At 38.0% G+C, this 19702-nt stretch overlaps 1 long non-coding RNA gene across 1 annotated transcript in view; it reads left to right on the plus strand.

Annotated features, from left to right (window-relative positions):
- LOC110349947 (uncharacterized) overlaps positions 1 to 19441 on the plus strand; it is a 195388-nt gene extending 175947 nt beyond the window's left edge. Inside the window, exons 2-5 of the long non-coding RNA XR_015452898.1 lie at positions 186 to 260; positions 10886 to 10959; positions 17522 to 17618; positions 18414 to 19441. This is a non-coding gene — a long non-coding RNA (uncharacterized LOC110349947). The remainder of the gene's footprint in view (positions 1 to 185; positions 261 to 10885; positions 10960 to 17521; positions 17619 to 18413) is intronic.
- The last annotated feature ends 261 nt before the right edge of the window (positions 19442 to 19702 follow it).

The raw sequence follows: 19702 nt of genomic DNA on the forward strand, positions 1-19702 counted from the left end.
TACAGTTTGTTGTTGTATTACTTACTAACTACATTTTTTCTAAAACTCTAGTCAGGGTTATTGTTCAAAGATAGTACAGATATACACACAGTGGTTTTTTTTCAAGATGTCACTACAGAAGCATTTTATTATTTACTTATTTATTGCTCTTCTTTGTTTGGCTGCACAATGATCTGGGATGTCAGAGCCTTTTGGATGAAGCAGGAGAATACAGGTGAATTCTGATGACGCTGTGATAAAATGCTCCTTCATAAGGAAAGGTGAGAAAAAGCTGCTTTATCTGTTTGGGTTCTGTATCAAGCAGGAACTGAATGCAAAAGAAACATCAAGAGCAGATTATTTACCCATAAAAGTTAACGAGTATTTCATGGTAGTTTTGAGTTTGTGCATGTTCTTTTTGGCTAAATTTTTGTGAATGAAAGAATGGAGTTTGTGGCTGTAAGGGAAGAAATAAAAAATTTACATTTTCCCTTTTTAAAAATGAAATGTGTCATACTAATAAAAGGAACTAAAAATATCACAGGGAAATATATACAGAGCACATGTATTTTATCTGAAAGTGAAAAATATTTTATGACTTTACAGCTTCGTAGTTCAAGTAAACTTCATAGTTAAACTAACTTCATAGTTCAAGTATCCTTCTGTGTGAGCCCACACTCCTTCAACTCCTGTGGTCTTGTGTCCTAAGTTTTCACACCCAGACATGTGAAGATGAAGTTTCCAGAGAGCTGTCACATTCTACCTGCATCTCCACTTTCCCTACCTGTGCCCTGAGTCTAAGCCAGGCACCACCAGGCAATTGCAAGGGGACCTGCCACTCTTGTCCCTGGGGTTTGGAACAGAAAGTTAAAAGCAAATTCTGAGAGATTTTCATTCCTGAGGACGTTCAAGGAAGAAATTACACACACACACACACACACACACACACACACACACACACACACAGTGGTCATGATTGACTGCAGTGAACAGGAAGGAGACCAGGAGACCATAAGGTGGTTTCCATTAAGGGGTAATTTTACTCCAGGGGCACATTATGGTTAAGTTTCTTGTTTCAGTCTCCTAGTTTATTAATCTCTGACCTTGTGCTGCTGATTTGCAGCTGTGTAACCTGCTGCCACTCCTGTGTCCTCCTATTTTGCCTGCTTTTGAAAGAAGAGGTAGGAGAAACTTATAATACATATGTTATACTAACATGAGGGCTTCCAGTTAGGATGTAAGCCTTTTCCCCACTTCAATCTGTGGCCAGTACAAGATTCATTTTTGAAAATATATTTGTTAAGACTCATCTGCTGAGGGCCAGGGATTTAGCTCGGTGGTTCTGCTGCCTGCCTTATAAGCGCAGGGACCCGAGTTCGATCCCAGGTACCAAAAAAAAAAAGACTCATCTGCTGATATGCTCGTAATTTTACCACATATTCCACAGAAAGCATCTGAATGGAAATATTGAGACATATCTTCAGTGATGTCATTTTATGTTTTCTGAATTAATCCTTAAAGAAATTCTAAGCTAGATATTTCCCACTTTTAGGGACAAAACCAAGGGCCGGAGAAATTAAATGGCTTACCTAGAATTATAACTGATAATCGCTGGGGGAAGAGATTGTCCTTTGGGTAAAGATTAGCAGCCACAGACCTATTGGTTTTTCCTTCACTTCCTCAGTATGCTAAACTTGTCATTTCTACAGTATTAAATACAGGGATAACGAGGGCACAGAGCAATCAGAAGAGTAGCATAAATGTTTATTTTTAAAGTATTAAAACATCTCCATTGTGTATTCATAGTGCAATTAAACTCCTGGTCAGGCCAAAGGGTGAGAATGTTTAAATGAGTCTTTTTCTACCACCCCTTATCAACTTGACTAATAGGCAAAGCCCAGAGCAGTGAGTAAGTTCATTACATGTGATCAGAGGAGGAAGGAATCACGTTCACCATGTTAATGTAGCTTTCAATTTATGGTGGCATTTACTGAAACATCCTGCAATATTTGGCAAAGTTAAAAGAGAGATTGTTCCCCAATTAAATAGAAGATCAAAGAGTGAAGATGAGGGAGGAAAGTGTCGTCATTTTTTTTGTTTAGAAGCAAAATGTTTGGAAAGGTCAGGCTTTGAGTGAGCTAACCTCCACCACTTTTAGTATTCAGGTTGACTAATGAGCGCTTCCTTCATCCTTCTAATGGGTGCATTTACATGTGGGGGAGAATAATAAAATGCTTCTCAATAACTGCAGCCAATAGCAGCTCTTTGTAGACAGAAGCTAAATAATTTCTGTTACCCACTTTACCTTAAAAAAATCTGAGTCAGTAAGTTATGATTGTTCATACTTATATTTTTTACTTTTATTTCTTGGCAGTACTGGGTTTTGATCCCAGGGCCTTTGCACTAGCCCTTTTTATTTATTGTTATAATTAATTTTTTAATTTGGGACAAAGTCTTGATAAGTTGTCCAGGCTGGACTCAAACTTGCAATCCTCTTGTCTCAACCTTCCAGAATGCTGAGATTATAGGTGTGCACCTCCATATCTGGCTTAAACTATGTTTCTTACCATAATAATATACAGTATTTTGGATTTATCCACCTGATTAAGGATTCAATAAATATTTATTGAGCTTCTACTATGCCTTGTTCTCAATTGAGAAAACAGTGGTATATCTTTATTCTAGGATGTCTTGACTGGAATTATTTAGACACAATTTTTAAAAACGAATTTTTCTGGCATCTAAATCTTGCTCTGTGGCTTGTAGTATTTGTCCCTCTGAACATAGAATTTAGAACTTATGACAGCAACTGTAAAGATCCTAGCAACATCTTAAGCAACGTGCAAGTGCTCTCTATGTGGAGAAAATTACTAGCTATAAAATGTTACCTCTCAAGATGGTTGTTAGGGGGGCATAATATAACTTCGACTCTCTCTCTAACTTTCTCTGTATATATAATGTCACCCTGGAAAAAAGGTATGTACCAGATTAGGCATTGCATACGATTTTAGGGACCTAAAGTGAAAGAACCAAATTCTTTGAGAATTAAACTATCTACAGCATCTAAGTTTTTAAGTGCTTGATATTCAGGGGGCAAATAGAGTGTAGTTAGAAATACTAAGGTCTAAAAAGTTAAAGTTATAATAATTGCCATTTTTCTGTGACTTCTGTGGAACCCTAAGGTCTCACTCCTTGTTAAGAAGGGTTTCATGGTTGAATATGTGTGAGAACTCAAAATTGAAGCCTCCTACTGGGAGATTTATCTTTGTGCATTAATATATTAATGCTTTAATGAGTCCCAAAACTCAGAAACCTCTTCAACCCAATATTTCTCAAATGCAAATGACCAGAGCAATATTTCTCCCCATCATGTATCAACAATTAACATCTTGGAAGAAACTCTTCGCTATAAAAGATAAACTCTAGACCATTCCAGAAAAAGGAAATTTTGCTAACATGCTATCTTATTATACATTCTGATATCCTGAGGAATTGCCCACCTCCATTGTTTATAATGGGCTTTTATTCCATTGTGGCTGCCTCCTTTTCTGCCCTTGCAAGTCAAATCTGTTCAGCCTTCTCTTGGTACTGAGCAGTTCATTTTCTTCCTAAATAAAAGCCAATCCACTGTATTGGCCCGGCCCACGGGTAAGTCAACGGAGACCCTAGAGGGGGAGCGAGGATGAGAGGGGACAGGGGACACGAGAGATGGAGACAAGACAGGTTTCTGATCAAGTCTCGTTTATTGCGGAAGCTGCTACAACATATATACCGTAGGGCGAGAGGGGAGGAGCAAGAGGAGTGTACTGGGGCTACTTCCTTGTTGCCGGGTAGATCTGCAACAAGCCCGAGCATGTCCATAATAGGCACTCAAGAATTCCAGCGGGGGGGGGGCAAGGCCCCCCACACTGTATCCTACCAAATTCCATTCTTCCAGCATTCCAGGGTTGTTTTAAAGCTCTATTGTGGTAATTTAGTATTTGTGGTTTTAGGTTTAAAGTTTAAACGATGATTAAGGTGTGTCACATGCTGAATTTTGTCTTTCACATTTTAAAGTTTGCCCTACCTTGACAAAAACATTTACTTATGAAGATTTAAAATATCATCCAAGTTTTCAATGTCATTTGTATTTCTGTTAAGAGCTGTAATACGGAGATGGCTTGTGCTTCTTATTTAAAGCCCTGATCATTCTGTGACTGTGCAAACACGTCTGAAACCTCTCCTGGCACACCAGGCTGCAGAGTACTTTTCAAATAGGAAACTATTTGAACTATTGCAACGTATTTTGATACAGTCCATGTTGCATTAAGATAAATGCTAATGTTAAGTTAATGTTGTAGTGATTTCTTCAAATATAAGTAGAGATCAGAGAAACAACTTTTTCCTAATGTAAGAGATTTTTAAAACAGGCCGAGTAAACAGCTACAGTGATGATGCGTGGGATTATAAGGTAAGTAGCATAGAGAAAACAACTGAAGTCGCTGAAAAGAATGCCTCAAGTAAAAGATAACCACACATATCATGGGAAATAGAGGATAGGGCAGTTTCCTCCTCAAAAAAACTGAACTTACAAGTGAAGCATTCAGTGAGAGATGCAGAACTTCTGATCCGTCTTCTTACTCCGATCTGTGTAGGTATGGAACAGTTTAGAACCACTGGCTTTAACTGCTGGGTGCTGAATAGAGGAGAGGAGCAGTCTATCAATTTCTTTAGGATCTTAATTTATGTGGAGCTTGGCCTGTACTCAGGCTCACTGAGTCTAGTGGAGTGAGTGAAATTCTGCAAGACCAACATGTACGTAGTTTTATGCTAAGAACACCTTACCCCCAACTTTGGAAGCAAAAAATTTCTTTTGTGAAAATAAGTAAGTATATTTCCAGAAGAGAAATAGATGCTGTATATAAATTTATTTTCAATATATAACACAGAAACTTAGATTTACCTAAAACCAGCTAGTTCATTATGCCAACTCAGCTAATTGTAAAAAGAAAAATATTTGCTTTAATATTTTATAATATTAGCTATGTCTCTAAGAGAACGATACAAAATATCAATGAAGCCAAGAGTTGGTTCTTCGAAAGAATCAACAAAATTGACAAACTCTTAGTGAACCTTATCAGAAAAAGGAAAGAAAAGGCCCAAATCCATGCAATTAGGAATGAAAAGGGTGAAATTACAACAGACCCAGCAGAAATCCAGAGGATCATCAATACCTACTTCCAGAATGTATACGCCAATAAGATGGACAACACAGAAGAAGTGGACAGATTCCTAGATACATATGAATTACCAAAGTTGAATGAAGAAGATCTAAAAATTCTAAACAACCCAATATCAACCAATGAAATTGAAAACGTAATTAAAAACTTATCACCTAAGAAAAGCCTGGTCCCTGATGGCTTCACTGCTGAATTCTACAAGACATTTAGAGAGGAACTGCTGCCACTACTGTTTAAACTCTTCAATGAAATTGAAAGGGAAGCAATACTCCCAAATTCATTCCTGGAAGCAAGCATCACCTTGATCCCCAAAGCAGAGAAAGACCCAACTGAAAAAGAGAACTATAGGCCAATCTCACTAATGAACATAGATGGAAAAATCCTTAATAAGATAATGGCAAACAGAATGCAGAAGATCATCAAGAAGATCATACACCCTGATCAAGTGGGATTCATCCCAGGGAGGCAGGGATGGTTCAAAATACACAAATCAATCAATGTAATACACTATATCAATAGAGCCAAGGACAAAAAACATGATTATCTCCATAGACGCAGAAAAAGCATTTGACCAAATCCAACATGCATTTATGATAAAAACCCTCCAAAAAATTGGAATAGATGGTCTCTATCTCAAACTGATAAAAGCCATCTATGAAAACCCAACAGCCAATATCATACTAAATGGTCAAAAACGGAAATCCTTCACACTAAAATCAGGAACAAGACAAGGATGTCCACTATCACCACTCTTGTTCAATATAGTTCTGGAAACATTAGCCATGGGAATTAGACAAGAGAAAGAAATAAAAGGAATAAAGATAGGAAATGAAGAAGTCAAATTGTCATTATTTGCAGATGACATGATACTGTATATAGAAGATCCCAAGAACTCCACCAAAAGTCTTCTAGACTTAATAACCAAGTTCAGCCAAGTAGCTGGTTACAAGGTCAACACACAAAAATCAATAGCTTTCCTCTACACCAATGACAGACTCACTGAGAGAGAAATAGGGCAAATAATTCCTTTCACAATAGCATCCAAAAAACTGAAATACCTAGGAATCATCCTAACGAAAGAAATCAAAGACCTCTTCTCTGAAAACTATAGCACTCTGAAAAGAGAGATTGAAGATGATATCAGAAAATGGACAGACATCCCCTGTTCCTGGGTAGGAAGGATGAATAGAGTGAAAATGGCCATATTTCCAAAACTGCTATATAGATTTAACGCAATTCCAATTGAGATCCTAGCAGCATACTTCATGGACCTTGAGAAAACAATCCAAAAATTCATTTGGAACAAGAAGAGACCCAGATTAGCAATAGCAATTCTAGGTAACAGAGACATGGCAGGGGGTATCACAATCCCCAACCTGCAACTCTACTACAAAGCTACTGTGATAAAAACAGCATGGTACTGGCAAAGAAACAGACCTGAGGACCAGTGGAACAGATTAGAAGATGCAGAAACAATGCCAGACATACTCAGCCATCTCATCTTTGATAAAGGAGCCAAACACCCTCACTGGAGGAAAGATAGCCTCTTTAATAAATGGTGCTGGAAAAATTGGGCTTCAACTTGCCAAAGATTAAAACTAGACTTATATCTCTCACCATGCACTAAACTAAAATCAAAATGGATTAAATATCTAAATATTAAAATAGAAACTCTGAACCAGTTGGAACAGAGGTTAGGTAGAACCCTTGAAGACATCGGTGTAGGAAAAGATTTTATGAACAAAATCTCAGTTACCCATGAACTAGCACAATCAATCAACAAGTGGGATCTCTTTTTACTGAAAAGCTTCTGCACAGCAAGAGAAACCACCAGCAGTGTGAAGAGACAACCCCAATGTGGGAAAAAATCTCCTCCTGCTGTTCCTCACACAAAGGTCTACTATCTCGAATCTATAAAGAACTTAAAAAGATCAGACCTCCCAAAACTAAAGACCCAATTGAAAAATGGGCATCTGAAATGAACAGACATGTCTCAGAAAAAGAAGTAGAAATAGCAAATAAATATATGAAAAAATGTTCAACATCACTGGTCATTTGAGAGATGCAAATGAAAACAATGCTGAGATTCCACTTCACTCCAGAAAGAATGGCTGCTATCATGAAATCAACCAATAACAAATGCTGGCTGGGCTGTGGGGAAAGAGGAACCCTGCTCCACTGCTAGTGGGAGTGTAGACTGGTGCAAGCACTGTGGAAATCAGTATGGAGCTACCTCAAAGAACTAGGACTGGAAGTCCCACTTGACCCCGCTATTCCACTGCTGGGGATCTTCCCCAAGGAATTAAATGAATCACACCACAGTGATATATGTGCACCCATGTTCATAGCAGCGCAGTTTGTGATAGCTAAAACTTGGAAACAGCCCAAATGCCCATCAACTGGAGACTGGATAAAGAAAATGTGGCTTTTCAAATAAAATGGAGTACTATTCAGCCATAAAAAACGAGAAATTAGAGACATTTATAGCTAAGTGGATGCACATTGAGGGGATACTCTTAAGTGAAATAAATAGGACACACATGTATAAATACCGAATAGTTTCTCTGGTGTGAGAAACTGAAAGTGTAAATAAGGACTAAAATGTATAATAGGTAATGTGAAATAGGAAGAAAAGGGGCAAAGGGGAAGGAAGTGGGAGGGCTAGGGGAAAGGATAGAAAGGAATGGGATTAATATGAGAAAATGGAAAAACAGGAACAAAATCTTTGTAAATAGGGAGGAATGGAGGGGTTGAAGGGAGGGCTGGGCAAGGGTGAAAAATAAGAACCAAGAGAGACTATGTAAAGGTGCAAATTTCCAATGATGAATGTCATTATATTGTATACCTAAAATGTACCAATGTTTAGAATGAATAATTGATAATGCGAAATAGGAAGAAAAATTCCAAAGGGGTAGGGGTAGTGGGAGGGGCAGGTGAAAGGAAAGAAGGTAAAGGAAAAATGCTGAGAAGTGGTAAAAATGGAAAAAAAGTCTTTGTAAATAGGGAAGGGTGGAGGGGGAGAAGGGAGGGCTTGGAATGGGGGAAAAAATAAGAACCCAGATGCATTATGTAAAAGTGCAATTCCCAATGAGAAATGTAATTGTGTTGTATACCTACAATGTACCAATAAAAGAATTTTTTTAAAAAAACAAAAATCTATGTCTCTTTTTTAACTTTTGAACATCCTTGAGTGTTTACTACACTGAAAAAGCTGTTTATAAAATTTCTTTGTAGGGTTTCATTTTTGTAACTGAATTTTATGTGCCTGCTTTTTTTTTTCTTTTTTGGTACCGGGGATCTAACTCAGGACCTTGAGCTTGCCAGGCAGGCGCTGGAACCACTGAGCTAAATCCCTGGCCCCTGGTTTTGTTTTTTAATTGGAAGTCTGAGTAACATATTCCATTTGATATGACTAATGTAAGAGAGTTTTCCTTCACTTTGGGTTCTCTCATTTTATATTCTTTTCTTTCAGTAGGTAGTATTATATTCATTTTATGCATTATACATGGGCTATCATGTTTGACAAAACATAGGTTCTATTTCACTTCCTCACTAGAGAAACCAGCTAAATATTTGAACAAAGTCACAAATCTTTCAAAGAACATACAGTGCCAAACCAGCTGTCCTCCTTTCCATTTCCTCTAATACAGCACCTTTCTTCCCATAAAGTCTTTATTTTGGGTTTTGAAACTTAATGACTAGTAAAGATGTGATGGGAAGATTGTATATCTTGAGAAGTAACTGAAGTGGCAAATGGTGATACTTTGCAAAGTACTATCTGAAAGGAGGCTGAGATGTTTGGGAGTTCAGAATTGGGAATTTCCTAGAGGATCCTCAAACTATTTGGGGGAAGTTGCTATTTTAATGGATAAATAATTCCACTTATTTAAAAAAACAGACATGTTATTTTTTTTAAAGCTGTTGCTATGTCTTTCCTCACCAATTAAAAGTCTCTCATTTTGTAGATGTGGCTTTAATTTGAAGCAATATGGTATTCTTTTTTTTTCTCCCTATTCTAACTAAACAAACTCTGTAAGAATTAGCTTTGAGTTATTCCATCTGTGGACTTTTAATTTTGTCATAAAAACACAGAAGCCTGGCAGGGAACTCTTTCCAACTGGCTACATGTATCATCTTGTCTGAAAGCTGGTTAAGTAAGTATGGCATTTAGAATGAAATAAAAAACTTCATTTATGGAACTAGTTCACACGATGTGTTTGCCCACTTCTTTGACCATCTGTTTATGTTGACAACCACCGCCCCACATTGTGCCAAAGTGCCCTTGGCTATTAAAAACAGTGTTTTGTGTGTGAGTAGTGTGTGTGTCCTCACACATGTATGTGTTTTGGGGGTGCCATTTTCTTGAGAAATGTCTTGTTAAAGGTCGCATATGATCCATGTGGAGCTATTTCAGGTCATTTGCTGTTCAGGCAGCATTGTACTGAAAATGCTGTAAGTCTCCTCATTTTTAAAGATATTCCCCTCTCCCTAACATATAAAAATTTCCTTTAGAAGACTATGAATATGTTATCAAAATACCTGTTGAGTTTGGCTGCAGAGGTAATGATATTATGTGTTGAAGGTGAATCCAAATATGAGTCTAAATATCTTTGAGTACAGAAATTCTTGGGAATGACTCAGGAATTCTAAGCTGTTGGCAGGATTCTTTCTGCCAACAGGAATATCAGTGTTGACATTCAACTCACCAGAGGATTGGGAATTCTTCTTTCATAGTTGACAGTGTAAATAAAGTCTTTGAGGCAAAATGGCCTCCCGGGAGTAACTGTGTAACTACAGTACATGGATTGTCAATCTGGTATCCCCATAGTTTTACCGGCTTTGAACAACTATTTATTCAAGGTTTTAAACAACTACTTATCAAAAACCAATCAACATACAGTTTTCTGGCACTGAGCTGGAGAAGTAAAGAAACATCTCTTAGCTGTAGTAAAAATTATAATTGTAGTGGGGCAGGGGAGACACAAATGATAAGATAGTTAAGACAGCTAAGAGATGGATTTTGTCGAGTGGAGATAAAAGTTGAAAAGGCCTCAAAGGATGGAGGGGTGTTGATGGGCTGCCCGGTGCCATTTAGGTTCTGTAGGTGTTTGTTCTGTATGGTCTTCACCTCCTCTCTCCTCAAAGCCCCTAAATTATTTGTAATGTACATATGAGCAACTGTGAGGTGCCTGCACTACCCTGAGCCCTGAAGTACACAGACTACCCTGGGAGCATAAAGAGTACGGCGAGTAACTCCCAGGGAGCGTGCATAGGCTGAAAAGCAGTCAAAATGCATGGTTTGGGGACTAGTACAATGAACTGTCACAGAACCATTTTATTTTATTTTTTTTAATTTTTTTATTTTTTTGGTACCGGAGATCGAACTTGGGACCTTGTGTTTGCAAGGCAGGCGCCAGAACCACTGAGCTAAATCCCCGGCCCTACAGAACCATTTTAGAAAAGGCTGAATGTGTATCCTTTTATCTGACTCTACCCTGTAATTATTATTTTTATTATTACATTTTAGTCCTCCAAGATTCTAATGATTTTTTCCTTGTTTGGTTTGTCAGCTTTACAAATAGGTTTGTATTTCTCTCTAATAATTCCCCATGTTTTAGCATCAGTCGCCTTAGAATCCTTTCTGAGAGCCTGGGTTGGAACTGAATAACAGATATTCTTTCTAACAGCTGTAAAGTGAAGCCAGCAAACGTCCAGATGAGGGTGTCCTGTGCCAGCTCGTCCATCCAGCTGGATTTGCACCGTAAGTGCAGAGACCTGCGCATCAAGGCCTGCTGCTGCCAGGGCTGCAGCCATTTATTTAATAACTCAGTTCTCAGGCATCACAGGGAGCTGCAGCACCTCAGATTATTCCCGACAAATAAGAAATCACAAAACGCTGCATAGAGGAAAGTAATATTTCAGTTCTTCTTCTTGACTGAGGCTATTTAAATGCCGAGTGTGACAGTCCTGAGGTATAAATGTTAAGAGTTCCAGTTAGGTGTAGGAACTCTCTTCCTCCAGCCATGTCATTTGATGGCATGCAATATTTCTTTGTGTTTATTGAATTTTGCAGATGTGTTTACTTTCCTAACTTCCAGTATTTAAAGTATAAGCCATTCATTGCATTTTTAGCAAATTGGTTTTGTTTCTTCTATTAGTTGAAACTTAGAAATACTTGTGAGAAACTGCATTAATAAAACCTTCAGTTTTAAATGTGGGCTGTTTATGTTTTCACTTGTGATAAAGTTTCTTCCCTTTCTTTAGATCCCCCCCCCCATTTAGTTTCATTTATAATGAAACTAAATATGTAGGCTTATTCTGGTTTTGGGGGGTGGTATTGGAGTCGAACTCAGGACCTTGCACTTGTGAGGCAGGCGCACGGTGCCACTGAACTAAATCCTCAGCCCTAGCTTTATTCTGAATACTACAAAGTTACTGAAACACCAAGCTGCAAGTAAAACAATTAAAGTGAATTTCTTCAATGGAAGTGAAGAGTGGTAAAATAGTGATATTAAGGTACAAATTTCTACTTAAAAAATAGTCATAAGTGTGAAAAAGTCTACTCTCTGGAGATGTAAATGTGAAAGCTTAACCTACTGTTGTTCCTGTGATTCATCTCTTGGAACACTTTACTTTTTGCAATGTAAATTCTCAAGAAATATTTAATGAGCAGATGAGTAAATGGTTTGCTATTGTGATAAAATCACACTGATGGAAATAAATAGGGGGACTGGGCTTGGATTTGTAAAGTGAGCCTTAGGGAGTAACCATAAAAATCAATGCTTTGACTAAAAAAAAAAAAAAAAAAAAATCAATGCTTTGATTTGTTTTTCCTAATTAAGGACATTTTCTCCAAAAGAAGAGATTTTGGATTGCATGTCAATAATGGAAAAGTCTAGTGTAAGCTATAATTTGGGGAGGTAGAAACTTCTGGCCAGAAGTTCTTTGCTTATCATAAATTCCTACAGTAGCAATGTAACTGTGAGTTGTGAAGTTTTGTAGTTTTTTTGGTACTAGGGATCAAACTCAGGACCTTGCGCTTGCAAGACAGGCGTGGTTTCATTGAGTTAAATCCCCAGCCCAACTGTGAGTTGTGTATAAAATGAATAGCCCACACCTGGCTTCAAACTGTTTGCATTCATATTTCTTTCTAGTTAAAAGCTCCTTGAGGCAGGTTTGTCTCTCTTCACAGCTATAGTTTTACACTTGTGGTAGCCAGTGATTGCTAAATAAATGAAAGCTTGTTTTCACCAGGTCTTTTCCAGTGTTGAAGTTGGAAGCTGCATAACTCTCCCATGGAAATTCTTTATATATCAGGTTAGCAGGGAGATAGGATAGCAGTAAACATGGCTTTGAATGGGAAATGATGCTGGGAACTGGTCATAGTCAGCCTGGAGGAGTCTAGGAGGCATCCAGGGAATATGAAAGATTTCTTTGAATTCGGAATTTTCTACAGCAGAATCAGGTCCCTCCAGGGGACAAGATAAGAACACATACAAACAAATGGTGATATGAAGAGGTACAGGAATTGTATATGGCCTGATGAGGAAATATCAAGAAACACCTTTTCATAAACAGGCAGTGGCCAGTAGAAAAGGGTCTTGCATAACAATGTTAACCTGGTAGGTAATCAGGAAAATGGAGGACTTTAAGCAGATGACTAAAAATTTTAGAAAGATTGTTCAGTGGTAAGAATAATGGATAGGAGGAATAAAGACCAGAAGTATAAAAGCCAATTGCTCTCTACCCTATGAAAAGATTGAAGGGGTTACAGAACAAGAAATGATGAGAAACTTTGAAGAGAAGAAGGATGTTATATGGTGATTCACTGAATACTAAGGATATAAAATAAAAGGTAGAAGGGAACTGAGGATTTATCCTATTTCCTGGCTTGGGAAGCACAAACCAGATTAAAAGATGAAGGAAGACAGGCAGAGGAGGCTGGTGGGAGTATTTAGGATGAGTTGCATTTAAGGTGTAGGTGATGTTGAAGTAGAAATATGCCAGAGAAAATTAGGTGTCTGGTTCTGAATTTCAGAAGAGAGTCCTCAGCTTAATGGTAATAGCGGAAACTTAGGGAGAGTCTGAGTCATCTAAGGCCAAGTGAGTAAAGTCAGAGAGACCTGGGCCGAACATTCTTTTTTTAAATTTTTTTAAAATTGATTTTTATTTTTATTTTTTTCCTAGCCCTCCCTTCACCCCCTCCACCCTCCCCTATTTACAAAGACATTGTTTCCATTTTTTCCATTTCTCATCGTTTTTCCTTTCTCTTCTTTCCTTTCCCCTGCCCCTCCCACTACCCCTACCCCTTTGGACCTTTTCTTCCTATTTCGCATTATCGATTATTCATTCTAAACATTGGTGCATTTTAGGTATACAATATAATGACATTCATCATTGGAAATTTGTACCTTTATATAATCTCTCCTGGTTCTTATTTTTCTGCTTCCCCTGCCGTCCCTTCAACCCCTCCATCCCTCCCTATTTATAAACACTTTGTTCCCATTTATCCATTTTCTCATATTAATTCCATTCCCTTCCTTCCTTTCCCGTACCCCTCCCAATTCCCCTTCTGCTTTGCCCCTTTTCTTCCTATTTCACATTATCTAATATACCTTTTAGTCCTTATTTACACATTCAGTTTCCCACACTAGAGAAACTATTTAGTATTTACACATGTGTGTCCTACTTATTTCACTTAAGAGTATGTCCTCAATGTGCATCCATTTAGCTATAAATGTCTCTAATTTATCATTTTTTACGAGAAATTATAAAACCATTTTATAAAAAAACCCCATATTTTCTTTATCCAGTCTCCAGTTGATGGGCATTTGGCTGTTTTCAAGTTTTAGCTATTACAAATTGTGCTGCTATGAACATGGGTGCACATATATCACTGTGGTGATTCCTTTAATTCTTTGGGGAAGATCCCCAGCAGTGGAATAGAGGGGTCAAATGGGACTTCCAGTCCTAGTTCTTTGAGGTATCTCCATACTGATTTCCACAGTGGTTGCACCAGTCTACACTCCCACCAGCAGTGGAGCAGCGTTCCTCTTTCCCCACAGCCCCGACTGCGTTTGTTATTGGTTGATTTCATGATAGCAGCCATTCTTTCTGGAATGAGGTGGAATCTCAGCGTTGTTTTCATTTGCATCTCAAATGACCAGTGATGTTGAACATTTTTTCATGTATTTATTTGCTATTTCTGCTTTTTTGTCTGAGAAATGTCTGTTCATTTCAGATGCCCATTTTTCAATTGGGTCTTTAGTTTTGGGAGGTCTGATCTTTTTAAGTTCTTTATAGATTCGAGATAGTAGACCTTTGTGTGAGGAACAGCAGGAGGAGATTTTTTCCCACATTGGGGTTGTCTCTTCACACTGCTGGTGGTTTCTCTTGCTGTGCAGAAGCTTTTCAGTAAAAAGAGATCCCACTTGTTGATTGATTGTGCTAGTTCACGGGCAACTGAGGTTTTGTTCATAAAATCTTTTCCTACATCAAAGTCTTCAAGAGTTATACCTAACCTCTGTTCCAGCTGGTTCAGCACTTCTATTTTAATATTTAAATCTTTAATCCATTTTGATTTTCGTTTAGTGCATGGCAAGAGATATACATCTAGTTTTAATCTTTGGCAATTTGAAGCCCAATTTTTCCAGCACCATTTATTAAAGAGGCTATCTTTCCTCCAGTGAGGGTGTTTGGCTCCTTTATCAAAGATGAGATGGCTGAGTGTGTCTGGCATTGTGTCTGCATCTTCTAATCTGTTCCACTGGTCCTCAGGTCTGTTTCTTTGCCAGTACCATGCTGTTTTTATCACAGTAGCTTTGTAGTAGAGTTGCAGGTTGGGGATTGTGATACCCCCTGTCATGTCTCTGTTACCTAGAATTGCTTTGGCTACTCTGGGTCTCTTCTTGTTCCAAATGAATTTTTGGATTGTTTTCCAAGGTCTGTGAACTATGCAGCTGGGATTTCAATTGGAATTGCATTGAATCTATATAGCAGTTTTAGAAGTATGGCCATTTTCACTATATTGATCCTTCCTACCCAGGACCAGGGGATGTCTGTCCATTTTCTGATATCATCTTCAATCTCTCTTTTCAGAGTGCTATAGTTTTCAGAGAAGAGGTCTTTGATTTCTTTTGTTAGGTTTCTTCCTAGGTATTTCTGTTTTTTGGATGCTATTGTGAAAGGAATTATTTGCCCTATTTCTCTCTCAGTGAGTCTGTCATTGGTGTAGAGGAAAGCTATTGATTTTTGTGTGTTGACCTTGTAACCAGCTACTTGGCTGAATTTGGTTATTAAGTCTAGAAGACTTTTGGTGGAGTTCTTGGGATCTTCTATATACAGTATCATGTCATCTGCAAATAATGACAATTTGACTTCTTCATTTCCTATCTTTATTCCTTTTATTTCTTTCTCTTGTCTAATTCCCATGGCTAATGTTTCCAGAACTATATTGAACAAGAGTGGTGATAGTGGACATCCTTGTCTTGTTCCTGATTTTAGTGTGAAGGATTTCCGTTTTTGACCATTTAGTATGATATTGGCTGTTGGTTTTTCATAGATGGCTTTTATCAGTTTGAGGTAGAGACCATCTGTTCCAGTTTTCTGTAGGGTTTTTATCATAAATGCGTGTTGGATTTTGTCAAATGCTTTTTCTGTATCTATGGAGATAATCATATGGTTTTTGTCCTTGGCTCTATTGATATAGTGTATTACATTGATTGATTTGTGTATTTTGAACCATCCCTGCCTCCCTGGGATGAATCCCACCTAGTCAGAGTGTATGATCTTCTTGATGATCTTCTCCATTCTGTTTGCCATTATCTTATTAAGGATTTTTCCATCTATGTTCATTAGTGAGATTGGCCTATAGTTCTCTTTTTCAGTTGGGTCTTTCTCTGCTTTGGGGATCAAGGTGATGCTTGCTTCCAGGAATGAATTTGGGAGTATTGCTTCCCTTTCAATTTCATTGAAGAGTTTAAACAGTAGTGGCAGCAGTTCCTCTCTAAATGTCTTGTAGAATTCAGCAGTGAAGCCATCAGGGACCAGGCTTTTCTTAGGTGATAAGTTTTTAATTACGTTTTCAATTTCATTGGTTGATATTGGGTTGTTTAGAATTTTTAGGTCTTCTTCATTCAACTTTGGTAATTCATACATATCTAGGAATCTGTCCATTTCTTCTGTGTTTTCCATCTTATTGGCTTATAGGTTCTGGAAGTAGGTATTGATGATCCTCTGGATTTCTGCTGGGTCTGTTTTAATTTCACTCTTTTCATTCCTTATTGCATGGATTTGGGCCTTTTCTTTCCTTTCCTTTTTCTGATAAGGTTGGCTAAAGGTTTGTCAATTTTGTTGATTCTTTTGAAGGACCAACTCTTGGCTTCATTGATTTTTTTGTATCATTTTCTTAGTCTCCATTGCATTGATTTCTCCTCTGATCCTTATAATTTCCTCCCTTGTATGAGCTTTGGGTTTGTCCTGCTCTTCTTTTCCTAGAAGCTTGAGGTTCAGCATCAGGTTGTTTAATTGGGCTTGTTCTGTTTTCCTAATGTGAGTATTCACTGCTATGAATTTCCCTCGTAAGACTGCTTTCGTTGTGTCCCATAGATTCCGATATGTTGTATTGTCATTGTCATTTAATTGAAGGAACTGTCTGATTTCTTCTTTAATTTCCTCTATGACCATTTGAAGAGTCTTAAGAAGGGCACGAGAAATAAAACTTTCAATGAAGGTAGAGATATTCAGGGAAACAAGAGAACTAGAATAAGTGATCTGGAAACTACTGAACTATAGAGTTTTAGGAAGAAAGGATGCCAAAGGCAGAGGAATCAAACTAAGGAATCAAAGACATCTAATGATTTGCTTTGCAGGAACAGTCATGGAGGGTTGGTGAAGGGATAGCAATATGGCAACATTTTGAGGAAGTGAGGAAAACAGACTGTAAATAAAATAGCCCATTCTTTTTTTTTTTTTTTTTGTACTGGGGATGGAACTCAGGACCTTCTGCTTGCAAGGCAGGCGGTGGCACCACTGAGCTAAATCCCTGGCCCCTGGCCCAATCTTTTTAAATGGTTGGCTGAAATGGAATGAGATGGTACAAACACTAACAGTGAACAGGAGTTGGTTTGTAAGTGGGAATAGTAGATGTGATGATATCCTTTTTGTGTGTTCTGAGCACTGCAGGCACTGGGATAACTTCTCAGAGTTCCCCAAGAGGAGAGAGCTTAGGTCCTAGCACACTATGGAAATGTGCTTTGTGACATCCCCTTTGTCCACTTTCTCCTTTCTCTCTATCACACTGCTATTTTCTTGCCTTTTTCCAGGGATTAAAGTGATTGTACCTGACTCCTTATCTAAGGGTCTGCTTCTAACATTTCCACAGTGAGACAAAATTTGTTGATTCCAGAAGTTAATGGAAAGGTGAGTTTGTAGATATAGAAAAGAGAATTAATAATTGATGGAACAAGGATGTCAGGAGTTGAGAGAGTAGTGATCAGGGAGCTGGATGAAAGGGGTTGAAGGAGCTGTATTAAGGGTATGGAAGACCAGTAGATCATAAAGTGTTTCACATGAGCTGGATGCACTAATTGACCTTGGGTAGCAAAAGGCACACTAATCTAAATCACATGCATAAAGCACATCAAACATCATTTCTCCTGTTGACAGTGACATTTTATAGTATCAGGAAAAACTGAATTTCAAACATAATAGTAATTTGAAAGTTATTCTCTGTGAAGTTTTGCAAAACTGAAGGACAAAATTGAATGTATTTTAGAAAAGTTAACTATTCTCCTTAGTTGTTTTTATAGGGATGAAATTTCACAAAAGTATTTTAAAATAAACTTCATTCTGTTTGCCCTTGTAAAAGAAATAATTTTTTTTAAGTGCCAGGATGTAAGAGACTTTCAAATGCAGCAATAGAATTTCAGATGGTGATTTAAAACATTCACCACATTCTACTTTTTCCTTTTTTTTAAACTTTAAAAGCACTGATTAAACTATTAACTTACAAAGCTTCTAAACTTATGTGGGCACATAACATCAACTAAGATTATGTTCTGGTGTAAGGAACAGAAAATTCTACTACAGGGGCTTGGGCAAGTAAGGAGTCTTTCTTACAGACCTGATAATCTGGGTTGCCTGTGATTTCTTAACTACTTTATAGATGTGAATGCATCTGACACTTGTAACAACTCTTTTATCCCTATTTTACAGATGCAGAAACTGAGACACACAGAAGCTAAGTTGCTCAGTGTCACACAAGTGGTGAGGACAAGTTTGAGTCCGAGTGGTTTGTCTCAAAAGTGCTCAGAAGGACTCCACCATGGACTGGGGTGTACTCTGCTGTCTGGAGAGGAGTGTTCAAAACTTCAGGGGAGCGTCTGTGTGTGGAGGCCCTTGCCTGCAATCCCAGCTACTCCAGAGGTTGAGGCAGGAGGATTGCAAGTTCCAGGCTGCCCTAGACAACTTAGTGAGGCCCTGTCTCAAAATAAAATTCAAAATAAAGGACTGGGAATGTAGCTCAGTGGTAGAAGGCTTGCCTAGCATGAGCAAGGCCCCTTGGTTCAATCCCCAGTACTACAAAAATAAAACAAAAGAAATTTAAAGGGAGCAGAGGCAAAGGACATGGAGAGAGTCCTTTGGTAGATGAAAGTGAGAAGTTCAATTATACTAACACTTCCCAGTCATTCAAGATGTTTGTACTTCTAGTAAGAGATGAGATAGTGGTAACTAGCAAGAAGTATGCTGGAGTTTTGAACTCTACCTGCTAAAAATCATAATATACAGAGCCTACGCATTTGGAATCTCAAGGAGGACTTTTTAATCAGAGGTAGATAGAAATAAAAAGTGCTTACTTAGCCTGGAGCTGAATGTAATTTTGAGTTGAAAGCTTAATTATCTAAATTTCACCTATGTGAGCAATCGTATTCTGTTTATATAATTCTATTTTAAGACATGAGTTTAAAATATGGCTTTGCTATAAATAAATATCTGTTTTTACATACAAAGACCACTGGTGAGATACAAAGATGCTTTAATTTTTTCTTTTCTAGGGCTTTAGATGTTTAAGAAAATCTACGCTATAGTATCCAACTGATAAGTCAGTTTAATGACACTACCAGTAAGAGTGTAAAGGAGAACAAAGCAGCTAAAAAGTAATCTCTTTCCTTATTCCTGCATTATCTTTATAAGATACACAGTCTATCGTCTTTCTTTTGCTTAATAAAAAAATTTAATCAGTATCTCCTTTGTCTACAGAATACACCACCATTTGGCTTTCACACTTCTAGCCTCTTGTCCCACCTTTTCAGGCTCTGTGCACTTGGGATTTTTCAGTCTTCTCTCCATAGCCATACAGGGTCAAAGCCCTTCAATCCTTGTGTCCACTCCATGTGGTTCTCAGTCCCTGATTATCTGTGTCCTTATGCCAGGGGTAGGCAAGCTCAGCTCTCAGCCTGTCCCGAAGCCCCTACCACTATCCAGAGAGGACTACTGATGACCCT

The sequence above is a fragment of the Heterocephalus glaber genome, unplaced genomic scaffold, assembly GCF_053883595.1.
Source record: "Heterocephalus glaber isolate CG9 unplaced genomic scaffold, H.glaber_assembly_v1.0 deba00001454, whole genome shotgun sequence".
NCBI classification, from domain to species: Eukaryota; Metazoa; Chordata; class Mammalia; order Rodentia; family Bathyergidae; genus Heterocephalus; species Heterocephalus glaber.